The sequence below is a fragment of the Dipodomys spectabilis genome, unplaced genomic scaffold (assembly GCF_019054845.1).
Source record: "Dipodomys spectabilis isolate Male_0828 unplaced genomic scaffold, ASM1905484v1 ptg000205l, whole genome shotgun sequence".
NCBI classification, from domain to species: Eukaryota; Metazoa; Chordata; class Mammalia; order Rodentia; family Heteromyidae; genus Dipodomys; species Dipodomys spectabilis.
The window spans coordinates 5085605-5092622 of NW_024870882.1; positions in this window are offsets into that span (position 1 = coordinate 5085605).

Sequence of the window (7018 nt, forward strand, 5' to 3'; positions counted from 1 at the left end):
CAAATGATGACATTGCAGCTTTTCAGAAAATTTGAGGTAGCAATACATATGTCATCCTTTTCCATGTTGTTATGTTAATGACTCATGAGCTATTGGACTATTATTTCAGTATCCTCTGAGGTCTGCATCAGTGGACATAGTATAAATAATTTTTAGTAGAGAAATAGAGAAAGGCAGATTTTTAGAAAGCAAAGGAGATCAGATATGAAAGAACAACTTCAAATGAGATAAAACTTATCTCACAGAGATTAAGAATTAGCCTACATAGCCTACATGATTTAGAATGTTAAAGGCAATGAGGAGTAAGCCTACTTGATAACTAGTTCTTTAATAACCAAATATGATTCCCTAGAACAGTTTCTGGTATAATTTAGTTATTCTTATCATTTATTTCTTCCATCTGGATTTATTCCTTCACTTCTATCACAACTATTAATTAGCTGGTGCCGTTTTGGTTCCAAAACTGACCAAAAAGATTTCCAAATCTCACTTAGACTTAGATTAATCCTCACCTGATATCTAAGCACATACTTGACATTAATTTCCTTGACCTACTAACAAAACGGGATTTTTTTCTCAGCACAGTCTTCTAAGATAGGCAAAGTACGTGAATTAAGAATATTGTTAAGTCATAGTTGGAAGGAGCAATTATATATTCCAAGTATACATTCTTTATTTGACATTTACTAGCTAAATGAATTTTTTTTTACCAGTCCTGGGGCTTAAACTCAGGGCCAGGGAACTCTTTCTGAGATTTTTCTTTTTCTGCTTAAGGCTAGCACTCTACCACTTGATGCATAGCACCATTTCTTTTTCTGTTTATTTCTTTACTGAGGAATTGAACCCATGGTTTCATGCATGCGAAGCAATCACTGTACCATGAAGCCACATTCCTAGAGCCTTAAATGAGTTTCTTAAGATGACATTACTTTTTCATTCCATTACTATATATTATAATTTAGGCTATGTGGTAGAAAAGGAATTAGAAAACTATACTAAGCCCAGTAAGGCTGACATTACTATCATATCACAACGGAAGTACAGTGTTAGGACCTTCAAGACTCATAGAGCTCTTGCAGGTGACATTATTATTTTACATTATTACATAATATTTTACATTATTATGTAAAAAACCATTAACAGGCATCTCCGACATCCATAACATTCTGCTTCCACTTTCAAGTTCAAGAGTCAAAAATCTAAGCCTTTTTATTAATTGGGTGTGTTTCTTAGGAAGGAAGAAAGAGGATGTGGAAGGTGATGTTGGAAAAATATGTATATTGGCTCCCAGTCCATATTTTTTGCATTTTTAAAAAGTGCTACTGATGAATTCCCACATCTACTTGACTATGCTGCCTGCACAAGATACAGATAAAGGAAGACATTTATTCTGGCTGATAGTCACATATATTAACAAAATCCAGTTCTGGAAAAAAGAAGTTACTAGTATAAAGTATTGTTTATAAAATGGTTTCTTGTCCTAGCAGAACAAATTGCAGTATTGAAATGATTAGTCCAGCTTTCTTTGAGATTTTATGCTGTCTCAGTATCAAGATGTTCTCTAATGCCAGTAATATATAAGCATGAAAGACCTCATTTGAAGATCTCAGTAGTTTTAGAAACAAAGGTACATAGTAGCTTCCTTCCTGCAGAGACATGTGATGGCATGTATGACTGATTGTATTGTAGTTATCTTCTTTTTCCTCTTCATCTCATTTTGTATATCTTGGCATATTAGTCTGTCCTGTATCAGCTTCCTGTAGGTGAGATTAACCTCTACTTTGCAATGTCAAGATGGGCATGTGACTTACTTCGGCTTACAAAAATGAAACAGAAGTGGGGAAAGGTTATTTCTAGGGGAAGATTTCTATCCCATTGTCTGTGTCTAAGAGCTAAGTTCTTTTCCCTTAGCTATAAAAATAGCATATCTCCAGAGGGAATCTTCTTTCAACTTATATACTGGAAGAATATTGCATGTGAAATAGAGACAAAACTCAAACACAGCGAGAATTAAGCTAATATTAGAATATGATATTAAGATATTAGTTTCTTACTATTCTTGTATAACTTTATGATAGTTGACTACAGCACATGAGAATTTAAGAAATACTAAACAAGTACTAAACAAATAGATAACACTTCCTGTTTGATGTTATTACATTTTTTTAAATAAATAAGCATTATCTATGTGATCACTTGAGGGGTTAACTTTTTATATAAATGTGTTTAATCACTCTAGAGCACTGTATCTAATATCCACAAACATTATCCAGACTATGTGATTGAGATGAGGAAGAACAAAATATCTAGATTTCTCACTTCTCTTTTCCTCTTCTCCTTTTTCTAGTGAGAATTCTCATCCTTTCTCCAAACTCTCCTATTAATAAAGGAAGAATGAGACATTGTGGATATCAAGCAAAAGGCTTCAAAGCCAGAATTTTATTCTTTCCTTTTGGAAGAGCTGGGGTATTGCTTTTATGAAATATTGCACCTTTTAGGCAAACAAATGAGTCATAAGATAGTAGGAGCCTTATGGAGTGAGGCTGATTTTAGCTGGAAGGACTTTTTGCCAGACGGAGAAGATGTACATAATTTTTTCTTGGAGCAGAATTTGGACTTTATAGAGACTGACAGTTCCTATTCCTCTGAAGCACTTTCAAAGAAAGACCTCTCTGCTTAACAGTTATATCAGTGGCTTGAGAAACTCATCATTGAGGACAAAGCAAATGATAAGCAGATCTTTGACTGGGTAGAGGCTAATCTAGATGAAAACCAGATGAGTTCCCCCACCTTCCTTAGAACTTTAATGACAGCTGTTTGTAAAGCTGCTATTATAGCCAACTCTTCTACCTTTAAAGTGGATACTGTTTTATCAAGCAGAGAGTGCCGATCTTACTCAAGTACCTGGACTCAGATACAGAGAAGGAATTTCAAGCACTTTATGCACTACAAGCATCAATAGTAAAACTTGATCAACCTACCAATTTGCTACAGATGTTTTTTGATTGCCTGTATGACTAGGAGGTCATCTCAGAGGATGTCTTCTACAAATGGGAGAGCAGCAAGGACCATGCAGAGCAAAATGGAAAGGGCATAGCCCTCAAATCTGTCACAGCATTTTTCACATGGCTGCGGGAAGCAGAATAGGAGTCTGAGGATAACTAAAACTTCAAATATACGAAACGAAAAAAAAACAATTTAAATATATTTTTTTTAAAAAGCTTCACGTCTTCGCCAATTACAGTGCAGCAAGGCCAATTCTCGCAGGAACCCCATGTATGCACGAGTGGGAGAGAGGAAAGAGAAAGGTGATCATGGAGGAAAAACGTACTGGAAACACGTAACTTCAAACCTGAGGGCGAGAGTGAAAACCAAAATACATGTACTATTTATAGAAAATATTTTCTGTTTTATTCTTTTATTTTTAATTGAAAGGCTCATACTTAAAAAAAAAAAACTTTAGCAAAATAAAAAAACCAAAATACAAAAAAAAGAAAAAAAGTTGAGAACTTTTAATTTATTTTAAGGACTGCAAATGCCCGTGTATAATTTTTTATTTGCAGTTTCTGTGAACAACTTGTATAAAAGAGAAGCAGAGAAATAAATTGCCCTCCCCTTCAGATGCACCTCACGTTTATTTTAAGGCATTTGTAGTTAATCCAGATTTAAGAAGGTTTCGGGTGAACAAGGTAAGAAAATCTTTTTTGTTGTTTTTTTGTTTGTTTGTTTGTTTTCTGGCATCAAATCTTTCTTGCCTGCCTTTCAGCTTGCTTCAGAAAATTAAATCACAATAGTAAAACATACATAACTTTGGAACAGAAGTAAATGCTTTGGACCAGAAAACTCCAAGAATTGTTAAAAAAAAAAAAAGTGTTACCCCAGAAAAAGTACTCTTAATACTTTTGAACTCTTTAGAAAAACATTAAGGCTTGTAAATAATAGAACAATTTTTTTTTAAAAAAAGGAAGAAAGAAATTGACTCAGTACTATTTCTTTTCACTTTCAAAATATAAAGAACAAAATAAAGGCAAACATTGCAATTTAAAAAAAAGAAATAGATGAAGTAAATCAGAGTAGCTCAAGGAAGAAGAAAAACATGATTTTTTCCCCTTTCTGGTTTCAACAATAGAGACTGAACACAACTCTAAATGTATAATAAACCATTTGCTTTGGCTAATTTTTTAAAAATGTAGTGTTTTTAAATTAATATTTTTAAAAATTAAAAAATTTAAAACATATAGTAATTTGTTGTTTGCTTTTGGTAGGCATGGATTAAGACTGCATTAACATTGTGTGAGTTGAAAGGCTAAATTTTATCTGAATCTAAACAAAATGAAAATTATGTAATGTTAAGATAAATAACTTTTAGGTACCTTTTCAACATAACATACATACAGGGACATTTTTTTCTTCTTTTCCTCTCCACACTTCAATAAGCAGCTCATGTAATTCAAAGAGCTGTGTTTCTTTCAGAAATAGATTAGGCATAAAAAGTTAGAAGAAGAGAACCAGGATTGGTGGTGCATTCTTTAAAAATAGCAGTCAAATAACTATTAACCATAATTCCAAAATAACAATCAAATGCTCTTGAAAAGAGAAGATTGTAAGCAGAATATACAAAAAGTGATAGTGCCAGAACTGCTTCAGGAGCTGCTGTCTGACATTTAAGATTTCTAGTACATGACAATGTTTTAATCAGGATTAAATGCTTTCAGGAACTAAATTTTTTCAAAATTAATGAAAAGATAACTGGTTATAGTAGAAAGAATGCTTACACACTCATTCTGGTAGGCAATAAAATACCTTCCAAAAATATCTATAGTCCCAAAATATCTAATTAATCAAATGTAGATTTATATTTTATATATAAGTTCGTAAAATAATCACCTTTCATAACAGAAGGAACACAAATTTGAATAATTATCAGATGCGGAAAGTATACTCAAAAGTCCCAGCTGTAGTTCGAGAGGGACATCATTAGGCAAGAACCATCAGAAAGATGTAAAGATGCTACATTAGAAGATAAAGGAAAAGACAACAATCCCGATTCTGAAGTTTCTGGAAAGCGGAACAAGAAGTACATGCCTTTTCCACTAGAATCATCTGAAAAATATTTTAGCTCTGTAGGGGGCTCAATTTTAATCTAGTGAGACTTCTTTTAGATTTCTGTTCTTTAGAAGTGTAAAATGATAAATATGGATTATTCAAGCCAATTAACTTGTAGAAATATTTTACAGCAGATTTGGTTTAGTAAACTAACTCAACTACAACCTTTTCCTGATGCAACTACAAGGATACCACATGTCCTAGTTTCTGAGAATAAGAAAAAGTTGCCACCAGCTTTGTACACATGTATGATGTACATACTACTAAGGGCCTGGCATTAATGAAGTCTTGAAATTCTAAATATTATTTAAATAAGAATGTCCCTATCTTCATTTTCACATTTGGGGATCACTAAGTATCAAAGTTATGTAGAAGGCTATGGTAAGAATATAGAAATGAAATCTGTCTTCTAATATTATAAAGATGATTTATGTCACTTTGATTTACAGTTTGTAAGGTAATAAAAAATAAGGTAAAACAGAAACAGTAAGTCAATTTTCTATCTTTCCTAACTTTCCAACAGAAATTAGAGAGTCCAGTAAAGATACAACAATCCCAGGATGCTATAAGATGTTATAGGATCACTAGATGGTGAAAAAATTTAAAAAAGTGGGTCCCTTGGACCAATGGGAAACAAAATCTACACCTACAGATTGTGATATAGCTAGAAAATAGTTTCTACTATGCTGTCTTTATATTTTACATTTGTTTACACAGCAACTTTCCTCTCTTAGGAAATGACTCTTTATTAATACTCAAGTGTTTTCAGCTTATAATCCAGTAACAAATAATGCTTCTAAACATAAACAAGCATGATACTAATAGTAACCAAGGCTACTTGCATTGCTATAGCTGATAAATAGGAATAATCTTGGGGAATAGTCAAAAAAATTTTGAACTTTTTCATGCCTTTCCTCTTCTACAACACGAGAAGTCCTAGTCTAGATATGTAAAAGTTTAATAAAGGATTTTTATATTTTTTATTGTTCACACTAAAGCAAATACACTTTTCCTCTTTGCAAGCCTGACTTTGAACGACTCAGACCCTCACCATTATTTTATAGACAAACGTTTACTGCTTTGGCTTAGGTGTTTTCTTGCCTTTGCGTGTTGCTCTGTATTATTTTGGCAATTTCATTGAAAAACAAGATAAATCTATTTTGCTTATATTGGATTGTTCAAAGTCAAACTGTCTTCAGTTTTCTGTTCCCTTCTTCACTGCTAATTAAAGTTTAATTACTGCTCTTTAAATGATGACAAAAATGTGATACTTTAACATATATTCTCATTGAAACTGGTGATTACAGGGGTGTCTGTGATTGTTTTATAATTGTTTTCAAATATTTTCCTTGGCTATTTTCATTATTGCCTTTGTTCCTGTCTTCTAATCAGGAACACAAGGTTACACAAAAGATCTTCCTAAGGAGTAGGATGTTAGGCAGAAAAAAATACATGTACAATTAAACATTTTCATCTCTTAAGAGACTGAAAAGCTCAGAAGACATTTTGTTATTACTGGTATGATTAAGATGAATTGAATGTTTTGGTTTTTAAACTAAGTGAAATGCATGTACAATGTTACACTTGTTCCAAAAAATGATTATGGTTTATTCTTTTCTGCTTCAATGAGATGAAATATCTTACAAGGTTGGAGGGCATATTTATTTTAGGGTAGAAGGGTTAATGTTAGAAAGCCAAGGGAGCACTGCCTATCACATATCAGTTAATTATACTTATGGCATATGAGTATATAAACATACAAATATGAATTGAGTGAGAAATGTGTGATTTAAACAATTGATTCAATGACAACTAATACCAGAAAACAATTCTCTACATTTATATAAACTATTATATCTAGTGAGGCTTTAAACTTTTTATAATATATATTTTAACATTTATGCCAAAATAT